We start from the raw sequence: 18,880 nt of genomic DNA on the forward strand, positions 1-18,880 counted from the left end.
TAGTTAGATTATTTATGGTTGTTGCGTTTTAAAATTTGTGTGAAAAGAAACAACAAACAAAAGTTAGTTAATAGTTATACTGCCTTTTTAAATAGTTTTCATATACCTATATTTTTGGACTTTTGGACTATTTTGGACAAGGAAAACCCATTCTAATTTGGTAAGTAGTTTTTATTATAATCATATTGCAATTTGGATTAGGTTGAAATACAGTAGAGCGTCGATTATCCTAACTAATTGGGGGACATGGGTGTTCGGAAAACCGATTTGTTCGGATAATCGAACTACAATATATTGATACATATTTATAGTCATACATATTTATCCACAAGTGAATAAAAGCCATATTTATATACCTACATATTTATTTATATCTTGATAATGACAACTAGCAACTAAACAAAAAAGTGCAGTCTTTGCAACAACATAATTATTTTTGGATACAATATTGAAGAAAATTGAAGATATTTTAAGCGTCAATTACTAACGCTTGCTCTGTATTCGAGTGCGGGACGCGGGAGTCGATAGTTCGAATAAGCGGTCGTTCGGTTGATCGACGTTCGGATAATCGACGCTCTACTGTACATTTATTTTCTCAAGAATGGGGATTTTAGAGAGAAATCCCAAATTAGGTATGATTTTTATTTTTAAATTATGATTTTTTGGCGTAGATTTATTTATCTGGTAGGTATGTAATGCTTTGATTTACATACTTAATTTGATTACCAACAAAAGTTCTACCAATCTTCATCTAATATATTGTTTTCTTACTGTTTTGTTATATTTTAATATTTTCTTCCACAAAATTTAAACTACATAATTTAATTATATTCAAAACAACTGTCAAACAGTAAAACGTTCAGTTACCCTATTTTTCCACATGACAAATAATGTGGAATTGGACGAGTGAGTCTAGGCTTCGATTAAAGCGCCCCGAAATTCACGGGTTCGATTCCCGATGCAAGTTTTTATTTTTTTATTTTTTTATGCATTTTATGATTGTAAGTATATTTGTTATATAATTTTTTTTTTTTCAGAAAATGCGTATTTAAAATTTTTGCCAACAATTATTATCGTTCAGAAATCATTTTTTCTTTGTGTGCGTTTTATTCTTTTATTTTTAAAAATTTTTGGTATTGTCTTAAAAATCACATAATATGTAGTAGAAGTATAACTTCTTACGTGCGTACAAAGTACACACACATTCTTTTTTATTAATGTTCCGGGCATATTTGAAAAGGAGCATAGTCAATTATTATTACTGAAGGTGTCACCTAACTTTATCTGCAAAAATCCGAATGCCACCTTTCACATCCAAAAATAGACGTTTATTCACAGATCGTTACTGGTCTAAAATTGTTTGGTCATAATAATGCCAGAAGGATGAATTCCTGGATAATTGATTGTAAGAAGGTAGCACAAAAAATAAAAAGGGGATGTCCACGAAAATGGTCTATAAGTGGCCTACAAGAAAACTTAAAATTTCTAGTAGTCAAAACTGAAAAAACCTAGCACAAGATAGGAAACAGACTATTGAAGAAATTAAGGTGATAAGCTCCTACGACCTGTTGGTATGATGTATATATAAAACTAATAGTAAAAGAAATTATTTGAGAAAGAAAAAAATTTGAGAAATTATTTGAGAAAGAAAGAAAGAAAAAAATTACATGGATTTTTTTCATCATATAAAAGAACTACTATTACTAGCCTCATCATAGATTGTTCGAGTGTCTACAAGCGAGTAAACCAATTGTGTCTTTCACAGTACACCAAAAAGGCATATTTAAATGTACTTATGGTATATAAATGAAGGACATGAAAATTTTGAGACGGAGCGTGCAAAATAGGAAAATAGAAATTAACACACTAAGAAACAGCTGGAGAAGAAACTAAACAGGAGTCCGGTCCTGAACATGGTAACACAAACTGTGTTTACATTTCAGTCCCAAAAAATCATCTTTTTCAAAGTAGTTTATATCCAAATAAACTTGAAAATAAGCAAAAAGTAATAGTATATAGTGCAGTTACCTTACGGAATAAACCAGTGAGTTTTTATTATTTATTTATTCAAAACATTACAAAGCATACCGTTTGTAAGGTTAAGTGACGGCCGAAAGGCCAGTTCTCGGAACTAGTTCTGGTTCTGAAACTGGTTCATAATTACTAATGAGTATACCAAATGATACCAGATCCGACCTAACTAATTTGTCAACAATCATGACTGAAGATCATCAACAACCTCAAAACAAAACCTCATATTCAACTGTGCTTAACAATGCTTCTTCAATTCAATTTCCTTCAAAGCTGCAAGCAATTTTATTTAATTCGCTACCTGATACTAAAATAGAAGAGTACTTAATAGCACTTGGTGAAGTTGTTCATCCACGGAATATTTTATTTTCATCAAGGCTATCAAATAACAGAATATGTATTTATCTCTCCAGCGAATCCCTGGTGGAAAAATTTATGTCCGGTCCAGCAGAAATAACAATTAAAGGCGAAAATCTAAAAGCACGAAAATTGATAACTCCAAACGAAAGACTGTTACTATCGGGTGTTTGCCCTTGTATTCCACATATTCTAATAGAGAATGAGTTAACCAAATTCGGTCTTAAATTAATGTCACCTTTAACCTTCCTTAGAATCGGTAGTCAACTTCCCGAATTTCAACACGTCCTCAGTTTTAGAAGACAAACTTATATTCAACCACTTGCAGATATAGACCTTCCCTCTTCTTTCTTAATGACATATGATCAAACTTCGTATCGCATATATTTAAGTTTAGATAAACCTTCATGTTCTATCTGTAAGAACACAGGTCACATTGCAGCAAATTGTTCAAATCATAATCAACAAAACGATTCCTCTCATATCCAACACCAACCGCAACAACCAATACAACAACAACCAATACAACAACAACCAATGCAACAACAACCAATACAACAACAACCAATACAACAACAACAACCAATACAACAACAACCAATACAACAACAACCACAAAAATCCCCCAAGTCTGTTCCATCACCCCTAGAAATGGAACCAAATCATCCAGTCAGTAATTCTAATGCCGAACCTTCACTTAACCAACAAACAGATACTAATTTAATGCCCCCCGTATTAATTATGGAAACTAATTGTATATCTAAGGATCAGTCAACGACCAATAAAAGAACAATTTCGGAAATTAATACTACTCCATCTCCCACTGAAGAATTAAATAAAGAATTTAAAGTACCAACACAAACCAAAAAGAAACAAAAAAAGCAAACTGAATCTACCAGATCAATTCAGGAAATAATGATGCCAACAAAAACAGTATTTCACGATACGTCAAATAATTTTAACTTAACATATGAACAAACACTTGACTTTTTTGAAAATTATACTAGCTCGACTGATCCCATTAGTTTATTACAAACATATACAACGGATATACCCAACTTTATTTACATGTTAACAACAATTAAGCCATATTTTACAGAAAAAAGCATGAAAACCAAATGCACTAAATTAATAAACAAAATCGAAAAAATGCTAGACGATCCCGCTTATCAAGATAGTGATTGTTCGACAAATTCAGCTCCAGAAATAAACTAAAATCTTCGAACCGATACTACAATGGAATGTTAACGGGTTTTATCCCCGTTTAGAAATGCTTAAACATTTATGTTCAATAATCTCACCATCAATAATATGTTTACAAGAAACAAATTTTAAAGGATATCATAGTTATGACATGAAGAATTATTCTTGTTTCCATAAAAACCGAGACAACGCAAATATCGCTAGTGGAGGAGTTGTTACGTATGTTAACAAAAAATATGAATCGGAAGCATTAGTAATCAATAGTAATTTAGAAGTAGTAGGAGTATCAGTGTCCTTTCCACAAAAAATGAATATCTGTAATATTTATATTCCACCTGACTTACCTATCACAGAAGCAGATATTTCAGATGTATTAGATCAGATTCCCACTCCCAGAATAATCGTTGGTGATTTTAACAGCCATAATCCAATATGGGGATCTCTTGGAATAAATTCCAAGGGCAAAATTTTAGAAAACATAATTACCTCAAAAAACCTAAACGTACTGAATGATGGACAATCAACAAGATATAATATTCATACAGGTACTTCATCAGCTATCGACCTGTCATTATGTGATCCTCTACTGTCAGCAAAATTTTCATGGGATGTAATTCCGTTTTTATTTGGAAGTGATCATTATCCTATTAAAGTCTCTTTTAACAGTAATTATGAAGATACTAATACAACCCCAATTCCAAAATGGAATCTAAAGAATGCCGATTGGTATTTATTCAAAAAGTATATTCAACAGAACTGCCATAGCTTAAAAGAAGTCACCGAAAATCATCATATAGATGAACTTTTGAATTCGTTTATATCATTCATCCATCTTGCCGGTGGAAATCATATAGGTAAAACACAAACTCTACATAAAAGAAATTCATTACCATGGTGGAACGCAGAGTGTACTGATATAATAAAGAAATATAAAAAATCCTTTAACAAATTGAAACGTCACAAAACACTTGAAAATACTATAGAATATAAGAAGTTACGGGCTCAAGCTAGATATATAACTAAAAAGAACAGAAAAAAATCTTGGCAAGAATTTATGTCCTCTATTAATTCCACTATGCCTATAAGCACCGTATGGGAAAAAGTTAGAAAAATATCTGGAAGTAATACCTATAAAAAGATTCCATTTCTATGCAATAACAAACAGATAGTAACATCTAATAACGAAATAGCAGATTTATTAGCAAACCAATTTGAAATGAACTCCAGCAATAACAACTTTTCTAAAGAATTTATCAATACCAAGATGATTTCGGAAAATAAATTAATAGATTTTAATTGCATTGAAGATAATCCTCTTAATATAGTATTTACCATGGAAGAGCTTAATCACTCTTTAAGTACCAGCAAAAAATCGGCGCCAGGACCAGACGATATTCCTGTTAGTTTCTTACAAAATCTACCAGATAATGGAAAACAATATCTTCTTAACCTATACAACAGAATTTGGACTAATAATGAGTTTCCCACAAAATGGACGCAGGCGATAATAGTTCCATTACTAAAACCAAATAAACCACGAACTGATCCCGAATCCTATAGGCCAATTTCGCTTACCAACACAATGTGTAAAATCTTGGAAAAAATGGTGAATAATAGACTAAGGTGGTTTTTGGAAAATAATAAATTAATAATCAATGAACAAAGCGGTTTTCGCAGGAACAGATCCACTATAGATAATTTAATTGACCTAGAATCCGAGATAAATGAATCGTTTGCAATTGGACAGGAATGTCTTGCGGTTTTTTTCGATATAACAAAAGCGTTTGACATGGCTTGGAGATACGACATTCTTAACACACTAAGTCAGTGGGGCGTCAAAGGTAACATGCTATATTTCATTCAAAATTTTCTTAGTAAGAGACAATTTAAGGTTAAGATAAATGGTACACTATCCAGCAATAAAGACCAAACAAATGGAACACCTCAAGGATCTGTTATTAGTTCAACACTATTCTTAGTAGCAATAAACAAAATCTTAGAAAACTTTCCACAACTTGTTAAAGCGAGATTATACGCTGACGATTTAGTCATATATTCAAGAGGAAAAAATATTCTTTCTATACAGAAAAATTTACAATGTGCATTAAATCACCTTGAAAACTGGTCGAAAGCTGTAGGATTGCAATTCTCTACAACTAAAACTCAATGTATTTTATTTTCAAAAAAACGGCAGTCTACAACTCCAGATCTTCAGTTATATGGAAACAACTTAACTTATGTGGAACACTTAAAATTTCTAGGAATGATCTTTGATAAAAAACTATCTTGGAAGTACCACATTATGCACATTAAACAATCCTGACAATCTGGTCTCAATTTAATGCGTATACTGTGCAATCGTAATTGGGGTTCAGATTGTAAAAGTTTTATTCTTATTTACAAATCTCTAGTACGATCCAAACTCGATTATGGATCAATTGTATACTCATCTGCAAAGAAGACACTTCTTGCTCAACTAGAAGTCATACAAAATACAGCATTAAGAATAGCCACAGGAGCATTCTGTACTAGCCCCATTAATAGTTTACAATGTTTAACCGGAGAACCACCTTTAAATTTCCGAAGAATGTACTTGTCATTAGTCTACGCATCATCCATATATGCAATAGAATCGCATCCCACTTTCCACCACACTATTGCAGAACGTTTCAAAGAAACTTATGTAAATAAAAAAAGAACTAACCCTCCCTTTTACGAGAGAATCAGAAAATATCTCTCTCTCAATAATATTCAATTCCCAAAATTTTTTAATCAGACAAATACAGTTACTCCTCCGCCCTGGACCTTTCCTCCTGCAATATGTGATCTAACTCTCTCTAAATACAATAAGCTTGATACCCCCCATGCAACAATTAATCAATATTTTCTCAACATACTTGCTTCTTTCCCAGATCATTGTTATATTTATACAGATTCATCTAAGACTGCTGATGGTGTGGGATCGGCAGTTGTAGATTCAAACACTATATTACAATTTAAATTATCTTCCACTTGCAGTATTTACTCTGGAGAACTATATTCAATTCTGCAAGCCCTCATTCACATTCGTACTCAAAAAATTCCAAAATCTGTCATAATTACCGACTCTCTCAGTGCATTACATACGATAGAACAGTTGTATACAAGTACAGTGGAACCTCGATAACTCGGATTAATCGGGACCGCGGCCGATCCGGGTTATCGAAAATTCGGGTTAGCCGGAGAATATAGTAAAAATTAATAAATAACCTCCATTACAATTACAAAAACATGAAACACATATGCACAGTACACATCTAAATTACGTATAGTTGTATAGAGTGTAGAGTTTTGTTCATTTCTTGGTAAAAAACTCAGTCATACTGTAGAGATGTACCGACACCATAATATGGTAGGTCTGGATCCTGCGTACAAAAAAAAATTGATAAATAGCAAGCTGAAAATTTGTTATTAGCTTAAGGGTGTCTAGTCGGACAAACATTAATATATGGGAACACTGGAACAGGGGAAGTTTTAACTGTGGAACAGGTTAAAAATTTGGAACGGTCAGACCACGAAAACGGCACATGTATTTTTTCCGACAGAACAGACTTAAACTCTCCGAACAGAGATTAAACTCTCATGCAAAAATCAGACTGCTATTTATCACCAAATTGGCGTTTTAATGAGTGGAACATGTAGAATATGTCAAATGACAGGAATTATGACAGGTGATAAATAGCAGTCTGATTTTTGCATGAGAGTTTAATCTCTGTTCGGAGAGTTTAAGTCTGTTCTGTCGGACAAAACAAATGTGCCATTTTCGTGTTCTGACCGTTCCAAATTTTTGACCTGTTCCACAATTAAAACTGCCCCTGTTCCAGTGTTCTCATATATCAAAGTTTATCCGACTAGACACCCTTAAGCTATTAATAAATTTTTAGCTTGCTATTAATCAACTTTTTTTTCATACGCGGGATCCAGACCTATGGTAGCATAATATCATAGTATGATGCTGCAATACATTTATTTTAAAGATTCGTCTTTATCAATCCTACCTAATGTAAACATTTTTACGTTTTGTTACCATTACGTAGACAAAGCAAACACAATCTGAAGCACGATTACATTACAGAACGGAAGTGATTAATAGGCTGTACTACACACAATACAAGAATTTTTAAATAGTCACGTCTTTTTTAAACAATGCTAAGACAGTTTGACATAAATAAAGAAAAAGGAATACAGACAGGTGTCTGTTCTTTCCGATAAGCTGAGACGGTCGCTCTGGCTGCCGCCGTGTGCATGAATCATTTTTACTATTGTACTTATGTGTTCAAATTACACAAATACACATTATCTCTGAAATATTATTTGGCCTACATACATTTTTATTTGATAAAATTGTTAAATTGTTTATTTGTTAAATTTTTGTCTGATGAAAATCGGTCCGGGTTAGCCGGACTTCCGGGTTATCGGGGGCCGACTTATCGGGGTTCCACTGTAATCCTATAAGTATTTTAATAAAAGAACAATTACATTTACTGAAGAACACGATGCAGCAAGTAAGCTTTATATGGGTTCCATCACACATTGGACTTCAAGGAAACGAAAAAGCAGATTTCCATGCCAGAGAAGCAATACACAGTGCGTCTTCAGTGTTAGTGAACTTAGTGCCTGTTTCCGATTACAAACCATTCCTTAAAGAAAAAGTGTTAAACAAATGGGAAAACGAATGGAATCTTTCACAATCATCTCTACACACAATAAAGCCCTCAACTGAACCTTGGTGTGAGATAGACCTAAATCGCCAGCTGTTTGTGAAGCTAAATCGTTTACGCATAGGGCATAGCAGACTTACTCACAGCTACCTAATCTCCAAGTCAAATCGCCCTATTTGTGACCTGTGTAATTGCGACATCAATGTAACACATATATTAATAGAGTGTCCTAAATATCTTAATGAAAGACAAAAACACTCCATACCTCTCAATATAAAAGCAGCCTTAGGATCACACTGTAAGCTTACGCATTTGTTTAATTATTTGAAAGAAATTAATGTTTTAAACAAACTATAACCACTGTTAACATTTTATAAACCCCATTCTTAATTTGTAAATTATGATATTGTTACCTAAATGTGAACTTATGTAATACCTAATCAAAATGCTATTAGATTTAAGTAACCATGTATCAATGACAGTACAGCTAATAACCCAAAGTGGTTGATGCTGATAACAATAAAAAAAAAAAAGAAACTAAACAGAGATGAAATATTAACAATAGTCGAAGAGTTCTAGGTGTAGGTACAGAGCTATATAGATCAAGAGAAAAAATCAATTACACTTTTATAAAAAAGAACTTTTTTATATAAAACGTTTTTATTATTTATAAGAGAGAATATAAAATAATTTGACGATATAAAATGCTTAAAATTACAAAAATAACACTGTAATAAAAATGTACTTTTTATAATAACACGGTTTTGTTATATACAGGACACAACATGTTTCGAAAGAATAAAATATGAATTTTTAGTAGGTGTATTAACTGTTAAAATTATAATTCCAAAAATTACACTAGTATAAAAAAAGTACTTTTTATAATACCACGGTTGTTTAAAATGGTATATCTATGATTTATATATAATAATTAACTTATAAAATATGAATTTTAAGTATATCAACTTTTAATTATTTATTAAAAAAATTAAAAAATGATACGCAACAGCCGTGTTAGAACTAGGGAACTCTCGATCTGCAGTCTAATGCCACTGACCCACCATCAAATAGTTTGAAATAAAAAAAAATCGATTTATCCATACAGGATGATTGATTCGTGGGGTAAAGCTCCGTAGATCCGTTATAGTAATATATAGCAATAAAAGTTAATAACAAAAATTGTAGCCAAGTTTGATTACAGATTGGTAATCAGTAATCGTAAATTGTCAGTTTTAGACAATTCAGTCATGGCTTAGATACCTAAAATTTGGATAGATTTAGACCCGTAATTAATAATTTGCTCTGAAAAATGAAAATATCTCGAAAACTAATAAATTTAGACATAGGGAATATTATATAAAAATTAAAGTACGGCAATGGTACTTTTCGATAGTGATATAAAATACAGGGTGTTTCGTTAAAAATTACTGAGAAAATAATGTACTTGCGTTTTGACTCACCCTGTATTCAATATAAAGAAAATTAGCAATATCGATATCATTTATGAAAATTTTGACAATAAATAAAAAAATATGGCATCCATAAACCATTGCCGTTGTGCTTATTTTTATTTATACAGGGAGTTAAACTTGTTACGATTTTCATATAAAATTGGTTATAACTTTGTAAATTCCCTGTATAACATAGTAAAGCTTTATATTTTTGTAATGGAGAAGTTAAGAATATTTCGAATATAAAATAAAAAAAGGGTGTTCCATTTAAAAAAGCATAACTTTGAACTGCTGCCAGTATGTTATCGAACATTTTAAGTAACATTCTAACTAATTTTTTAATGTGAAGTTCAAAGTTGGCTACAACTTTTGTTATTAACTTTTATTGCTATCCATCAATCACCCTGTATAATACCAGTTAAATATTGCATTGTTAGCTAGTTCAAAGCTATTCTGAAAATTGCAGGTGTCTAGGTAGCCTAGAACTATTTTTAAAATGGATTACAAAATTTGCGGAGACCGTGACAACAACCAAGCCAAGCATATAAAAACGTTTTAAAATAAAAATACGCCACACAGTGTTCAAAATTGGTCAAAACGTGATCGAAACTAAATTTGTTTAAACTGTAAAAGTGACCCGGCTGAAAACTTGGAATATTTGAGGTATTATACCGTATAACGAGTACATTATAACAGGGGTCGTTTTTTTAGTTTTCATCCCTTCATTAGGGGGTGAATTACTTAAAAATTATCGTTATACAGGGTGTTTCATTAAGAATGTCCAATTTGATTTGTAGATTGTAGACCTCAAAATATTAGGATTTAACCCAAATCACTTAAATAAAATGTGGCTCGTTACAGAGTTACAGGGTGTTTTATTTAAAAATTTAAAAAATATTTTTGCTCATTGGTTTAAAACTATTTGACGTATCCTTTTCATACTTGGCAAAAAGTGTGGGTACTGTACACTCTATAAAACTATGTTAAACAATAGTTTCTGCCTATTACCAGAGGCGGACGACAGGGGACAGTGAATGGTTGAGCCTTCCCAAATTCTACGCTACTGCCCTAATAGCACAAGGACGTCCAATGGACGTCCATTGGACGTCCTTCACGGACTTTAGGGACGTCCTTTGGACGTCCGTTTTCGTCCGAGGAACGTCCTTTATACGTCCTATTTTGGTCCAAATGTCGCGCTACCGAACGTCCATTGGACGTCCATCTAAGGTCCGAGGGGACGTATATTGGAACTTAATCGGACGTAAATTGGACCTTAATCGGACGTCCTAGGGGACGTAAATTGGACCTTAATCGGACGTAAATTGGACCTTAATCGGACGTCAATTGGACCTTAATCGGACATAAATTGGACCTTAATCGGACGTCCTAGGGGACGTAAATTGGACCTTAATCGGACGTAAATTGGACCTTAATCGGAAGTAAATTGGACCTTAATCGGACATAAATTGGACCTTAATAGGACGTAAATTGGACCTTAATCGGACGTAAATTGGACCTTAATCGGACGTAAATTGGACCTTAATCGGACGTAAATGGGACCTTAAGCGGACGTAAATTGCACCTTAATCGGACGTAAATTGGACCTTAATCGGACGTCCTAGGGGACGTGAATTGGACCTTAACAGGACGTCCAATTTTGGTCCAAAGGCCAAGTTGCCAAACATCCAATGGAGGTCCACCTAACGTCGGAGGGGACGTTCGGTGGACGTCATTTGGGCATTCATAGGATGTCCCAGTTTGGTCCAATGTCTTGCTGCTGAACATCCATCTAACGTCCTGGAACGTCATTCGGTGGACGTCTAGCGACGATATTCAGACCTGTGGAGAATGTATTGTGGGAAATAAAAAATATATTTTTTAAGGAACTTATATTTCATCTTATATCAAATTACAATTATTGGATATTACATTATTTACATTAAATTACAATACACTTCTCCAAGAAATTAACGCACCACCTTAAATATGGGGTATATTTGATGTCTCGTATTTCCTAAACCTGTTGTCCCATCTAAGTGATGTTTTTATAATATTATAGCCTAGGCTATAGGTTACCTCCTTAAGCTTGTCATGCACAGGGAGCTATGCTGTAATATATGTATATTATATCATATCGCTCTCTATAGTAATGTGATATAATATATATTACAGTATAGCTCCCTGTGCATGACAAGCATAAGGAGGTAACATATTCTAGGGCCTAGGCTAGAATATTATAAAAAAATCACTTAGATGCAACAACAGGTTTAGGAAATTCGAGACATCAAAAATGCCCATTTTTTAAGGTGGTGCGTAATGGGCTGTATTTACAGGGTGTAACAAAAATACAGGTCATAAATTAAATCACATATTCTGGGACCAAAAATAGTTCAAATGAACCTAACTTACCTTGTACAAATATGCACATAAAAAAAAGTTACAGCCCTTTGAAATTACAAAATGAAAATCGATTTTTTCGATTATATCGAAAACTATTAGCGATTTTTTATTTAAAATGGACATGTGGCATTATTATGGCAGGAATATCTTAAAGAAAAATTATGGTGAAATTTGTGCACATAAAAATTTTATGGGGGTTTTGATCCCTTAAATCCTCCCAAACTTTTGTGTATGTTCCAATTCAATTTTATTATTGTGGTACCATTAGTTAAATTCAATATTTTTGTTTCTTAGTATTTTTCAGATAAGGCAGTTTTTATCGAGTTGCGACTTCTTTTTTAATATGTCCACGTAAAAATTTTATGGGGGTTTTGTTCCTTTAAACCCCCCAAATGTTTGTGTATGTTCCAATTAAACTATTACTGAGCTACCATTAGTTAAACAGAGTGTTTTCAAAACTTTTTTGCCTCTTTGTATTTTTTCGATAAGGCACGTTTTATCGAGTCTGGCTTCTTTTTTAATATGGTTCAAAATATACCTAAAAATGTAAAGCATAAATAAGTTTGCATATTATTACCAAGTCTCCATAATCATACTTAACCATATACAAATATGTGGTGGATTTGACAAATATTCAAAATATTTCGATAAAAATTGACTTTTTGAAAAAGCAATAAGAGGCAAAAAAGTTTTTAAAATGTTGTTTAAATGGTAGGTACTACAATAATAATTAAATTGAAACGTGCACAAAAGCACATTGTTTTCGATACATTGGAAAAAATCACTTTTCATTTTGTAACTTCAAATGAGTGATAAAGGCACAGAGACTTAGATCACGAGGTCACATTGAAAGGATGCCAAAAACGAGGACTCCGAAAAGGGTACTAAACTACACTATAGCTTCAAGAAAGAGAAGAGGAAGACCGGAAAATAGATGGAAGCAAGAGGTCGAAAAAGATTTGGAAAGAATGGTGTTACAGGGTCAGAAAAGAAAAATGAATAAGAGGAAGGAATGGAGAAAAATCACATATCAAGCCAGAGAAGATCTCAGTACATAAAGAAACGTGAAAATGAAGAAAAAAACAAACTTTTCAAGCCATGGGCCTCTAAGGCCCTTGGTGCTATTAATATATAACTTCAAAGGGCTGTAACTTTTCTTTTGTGCACATTTGTACTAAGGTAAGTTAGGTCCAATCAAACTATTTTTGGTCCCAGGATATGTGATTAAGTTTATGACCTGTATTTTTGTTACACCCTGTATATATATATAAAGGTTATATTTGGTTCTTGGGACATCAAAGTATATTTTTTAGACATTCCCTGGATATAGTCACTGATGTGACATACCTCCGATTTGTTTTTTCATGAGTTTTTTTAAGAGAGACTAAAAACTTTTTTTATGGTCACCTCCTGTTTTCATATATTTTTTGACATGTTTTGTAGTAAATTCAACTATTTATTTACTACAAGACATGTCAAAATTTACATGTGAAAGCAGGAGATGATCCTAAAAATCGTTTTTCGTCTCCTACAAAATTCATGAAAAATCAGATAGGAATTTGTACATTGCAATTCTCTGATGTTTGGGAAAAAGGGCTTAAGTCAGAAATGCACATCGATAATGTTTTGATGATTTCTGGACCAGAAAAATCGGCTCTTTTTATTGGTACATACAGTTTACGTCTACAACAGTTTTTTGCTGGTCCAGAAATCATCAAAACATTAGCAATGTGCAATTCTGACTTACGCCCTTTTTGTCAAACATAAACAAAAGCAATCTGGTCATAACTGACCAATGAGCAATTTTAATTTAACCTAAATTACAACTGTTTCTTAAAATGAAGAGCTTACCCGATACCGTCTCTTATCTAATCTAACAAGATCGTGCACTATTCTAACATACACAGCCACATCACGCACTATGCTCTGCTTTTCACTATCACCTATCACTCAAACTAGTTCAAAAGGCTTTGTCCTCTTCAATCTTCTAGTTTGCCCAGTAGTATCGAGGAGCTGGATTTCCTGTTGTTTGTCGGGATTCCTGCTATCTTCTTGATGATTATATCCAGGTTCCATTCCTAGGTCTTAATATTTGTTTATAAAGTAATAACTTATTATGCATGGACAATGTTGAGTTTCTTCCAATTAGCCAATACACTTTTTATATCTTTATTTTGGTTATATCTGGTTTTTTGTAGACCACTTTCAGCTGATTCTAAAAAAAATTAAAATGAACGGTAATTTTTCTATTCTTTACAATTAAAAATCAAAATATTTACAGGTAATACATGCATAAATGATTCGTTTCATAAAGAAAATTGAAAACGGATTTTATAATACTTACATAATTGTTTAAGAGATCCAGCCATAGCCAAAACTAGCATAAATACTAAACAGTACAGTTGAGTACAGCAAAAAAAAAGCCACTAATTTCCATTTTTCACCCCCTTATCGATGCATTTTTTTCCAATCAAAATTTTTACTAAATTTTTAGGTTATCTTATGATGAAAATGAAATAAGATGACTTGATGACCAATGACCACGCGACGCTACATAGATACTCGCGCGGCAAATTTGAAAATGAACGCAAATTGAATAGTAAATGGCCTCTCTAGAGTATGGAAAATTTTACCCCTCCAGGAGGACATTGTACTCTTTTCATAGAATATCTTGTGGTAACTTTCCAGCCATAATTTAATCAGATGTTCACGGAATAGAACTTTGATAGTAGAATTCCTGGAATGTTTTGTTGTTAGGGGAAACTTTTATTTTATTTATTCTTGAATATTTCCTGTTGTTAAACATTGTAACCAATAATTTACAAATAAGATTTTCATTACATTACATGAAATCAAAACATGTTTTGGATATTAAACTATATAGTTTATAATTGTAATAATTTAATATACAATTTTGAATTAAGATTTAATCTTTTCGATTTAAACTACAGTAAAACTTGTGTTACCGGCCCCCTGCCAACACCGGCCACCTGTACTAACGGCCAGTTTAAAAATTCCCCACACTAATTACAGTAAAACCTGTCAGTAACGGCCGCTAAAAATGAAAAAGCTATTGGACGATATAGAAAGTTGACCAGTATTGCCAGTTTTTGTAGTCTAGATATAATTGGTTTGGGGAATTTTTAAACTGGCCGTTAGTACAGGTGGCCAGTAACACAGGTTGTACTGTATATCTAGGCTACAAAAACTGGCAATAACGACCACTTTTCTATATCGGCCAATAGTTCTTTCATTTTAGTGGCCGTTAGTGACAGGTTTGACTGTATTTCATTAACGTAAAGTTAACGCAAGTTAATATTTTATTGAATTATTTTGCTATTTGATCCCGTAATTGGTATAATGTGTCCAAGATAAGCGTTCATAAAACGTCCGTATTTCGTCCAGTATGGACGTCCAAAGGACGTTCAACGTCGTACGTCCAAAGGACGTCCATATTTATTCCGTCCGAAGGACGTCCAACGTCGGACGTCCAAAGGACGTCCATTTTTATTCCTTCCGAAGGACGTCCAACATGGGACGTTATAGTCCATGGACGTTAGGACCAAAAATGGACCTATTTTGGACGTCCAAAGGACGTCGTGTGCTATTAGGGAAACTAAAGCAAAACCTGTGTTTCCGGCCACTTGCCAACATAGGCCACCTGTACTAACAACGGCCAGTTTAAAAATTCCCCAAACCATTTACAGTAACGGCCACTAAAAATGAAAAAACTATTGGCCGATATAGAAAGGTGGCCGGTATTGCCAGTTTTTGTAGTCTAGATATGGTTTGGGGAATTTTTAAACTGGCCGTTAGTACATGTGACCAATTTTGGCAGGTGTCCGTTACTGACAGGTTTTACTGTATTTCATTAACGTAAATAAGTTAATATTTTATTGAATTATTTTGCTATTTGATCCCGTAATTGGTATAATGTGTCCAATAGAAGCGTTCATAAATTGTCCGTATTTCGTCCAGTATATATACGTCCATATTTATTCCATCCGAAGGACGTCCAACGTCGGACGTCCATTTTTATTCCGTCCGAAGAATGTCCAACGTCGGACGTCCAAAGGACGTCCATATTTATTCCTTCCGAAGGACGTCCAACGTCGGACGTCCATATTTATTCCTTCCGAAGGACGTCCAACGTCGGACGTCCAAAGGACGTCCATTTTTATTCCGTCCGAAGGACGTCCAACGTCGGACGTCCAAAGGACGTCCATATTTATTCCTTCCGAAGGACGTCCAACGTCGGACGTCCAAAGGACGTCCATTTTTATTCCGTCCGAAGGACGTCCAACGTCGGCCGTCCAAAGGACGTCCATATTTATTCCTTCCGAAGGACGTCCAACATGGGACGTCCAAAGGACGTCCATTTATAGTCCATGGACGTTAGGACCAAAAATGGACCTATTTTGGACGTCCATTGGACGTCGTGTGCTATTAGGGTGGCTGAAATGCCATTTTAGCACAATTTTTCCATTCTACAATACTATCTATGTAAATAACATACACTTCATTCGCAACGATAAAGTCATCAGTTTTCGAGATATTTGAAGTTAAACATGTAACGACACAGATATTTAATTAATGTATTGTGCCGCTTAATTTTAAACTTCAAGTATCTCTATTACCAATGATTTTATCGTTAAGACTGAAGAGTATATTATTCATTATTAATGATAAAATCATAAGTTTTCGAGATATTTTAAAATTAAGCGACACAATACATTATTCAAAATATCTGTGCCGTTACTTGTTTAAGTTCAAATATGTCGAAAACGAATAATTTTATCGTTAGGTGTGAGGAGTATGTTATTTACATAGCGAGTATTGGAGAATCGAAAAATTGCGCTAAAATGGAAATTCCGCCAGTGGAGTAGGAATTGGAAAGGGTCAACCCCTCACTGTCCCTTATCTCGTACGCCTCTGGGACTAACTAGAAACGAATATTTAACATAATTTCATAGGGTGTATAGCACCTACACTGTCTGTCAAGTATGAGAAGGATACGTATAATAGTTTTAAAATAATGAGCATAGTTTTTAAATTTTTAAATAACACACTCTGTAACTCTGTAAGGAGCCATATTTTATTTAAGTGATTTTGGTTAAATCTTAATATTTCGAGGTCTAGAATCTACAACTCAGACATTGGACATTCTTAATGAAACACCCTGTGTATATATTTTTAACAGTGTTATGATTGCTAAGAAATACTCAATACTTAAAAAAACACAGTATTATTGGTACACCCGGTATACGATGACATCTTACCCGTCTAGCAACAATATTATTACGCAGATATTGTTAAAGAATAAGGCTATAACATATTAAATAACTTAAATCGGACAAGAGGTTTAGGAAATTCGAGACATAAAAAATGTCCCATTTTACAGGTGGTGCGTTAATTTTGCTGCTTAGTGTATTAATATACACGGATTATGCGACAGATTATGACGGAAGCTCGAAACAAATGAGAAGCATTGAAAAACCCTATAACGTATCTGCGCGTAGAGCTAACAATTTTTGATGAATTCGCGCACATTTACATTTACTCCAAATCCCAACATTTTTCCCAATCGCGCCTAAAGAAATATAACTTCAATAAATTGTTAATATAGCTATTTATAAAACTAATGTACAATATATTCTCTATTAAGCAAAAAACTACTTCATCAAAACTAAAATCTCTTTTCGCAACCCCAACAAATATCATGTGTTTGACATACATGTAAACAATACGTACGAATGCAATTAATTCAGACTAAACGCGTGCAGCGCTCGATGCAATGCGCCATGTACTCAGTTGCGCAGTTTTCCGCAGTTTGTGTTATATATTTTTTTATTCCTTACATTGTAATCTTTCATCTAGTGAAGGATTTAACGTGGCACAAGATGGCACAATAAACGTAATACGCTGTCAAACATTAATTTTATCAAAAATTGTATAGGTTTTTAGACAGCCGATTATATCAAAATTATAATCACCTTTACGTGAAGCTAACTATATCATTTTAATCTTTAAAGTATGTATTTTTATCTCCAATAATTACTTTTACATTAGCTATCCACAGAAATGAAGTAATAATCAGAGTAAAAGGCATATTCTGAGGATTTAAATTTGATGTATAAAATTATATTGAATTTTGTACTTTTGATCATTAATACATCTGGCCCTAACAAACTTAAAAAATCAATTTTTGCTGAAAAGTTGCATCATGAGTAGTACAAACAAACCCCTTAATTTCGGCATTCTCAGATTTATTTTTTTTTTGGACTTTCGATCACGTTTCCTTCAATTTTGAACACTGTGCGCCACCTCCAATTACAGTTACTGTAATTATGTAGGGAAAACTAGGGAATTAAACAAAGGATCAGATTTAATGCCCGATATAACAAAATCAGAAATCAAAGAAGCCCTGAAGAAAATGAAAAATAATCGAACACCAGGTGAAGATGGAATAGTGTCAGAAGTACTAAAAGAATGGAAAGAGAATAATGCCTGGTTGCATCAACAGATCTTAGGCTTAAGCCGAGAATATCATAAGAATTAATGTAATATAATTACAGTAAAATATAATAGGAATATCATAATATAGTAATAGATATACTTGATAACAAGGTAAGAATCCAAAATTATGCTGCAACGTAAGTGATACTTCCGGTGGTCCTATCTATAAGCAGAGCTTAGCTAAGCTGGAGGTTAAGATCTGTTGGTGCAACCAGGCATTAG

General features: G+C 33.3%; 1 protein-coding gene and 1 long non-coding RNA gene across 2 annotated transcripts in view; both read right to left on the bottom strand.

Moving 5' to 3' along the window:
- LOC114332688 (brachyurin) overlaps positions 1–18,880 on the bottom strand; it is a 29,772-nt gene that overhangs the window by 2,066 nt on the left and 8,826 nt on the right. The gene's annotated exons all lie outside the window — the stretch shown is intronic.
- Positions 12,580–16,441, bottom strand: LOC126885654 (uncharacterized). Its single transcript, XR_007698418.1, has 2 exons — positions 14,487–16,441; positions 12,580–14,357 (listed from the first exon to the last, which is right to left on the bottom strand). It is a non-coding gene; the product is annotated as an uncharacterized LOC126885654 (long non-coding RNA).

Source organism: Diabrotica virgifera, chromosome 5 (assembly GCF_917563875.1).
Source record: "Diabrotica virgifera virgifera chromosome 5, PGI_DIABVI_V3a".
NCBI classification, from domain to species: domain Eukaryota; kingdom Metazoa; phylum Arthropoda; class Insecta; order Coleoptera; family Chrysomelidae; genus Diabrotica; species Diabrotica virgifera.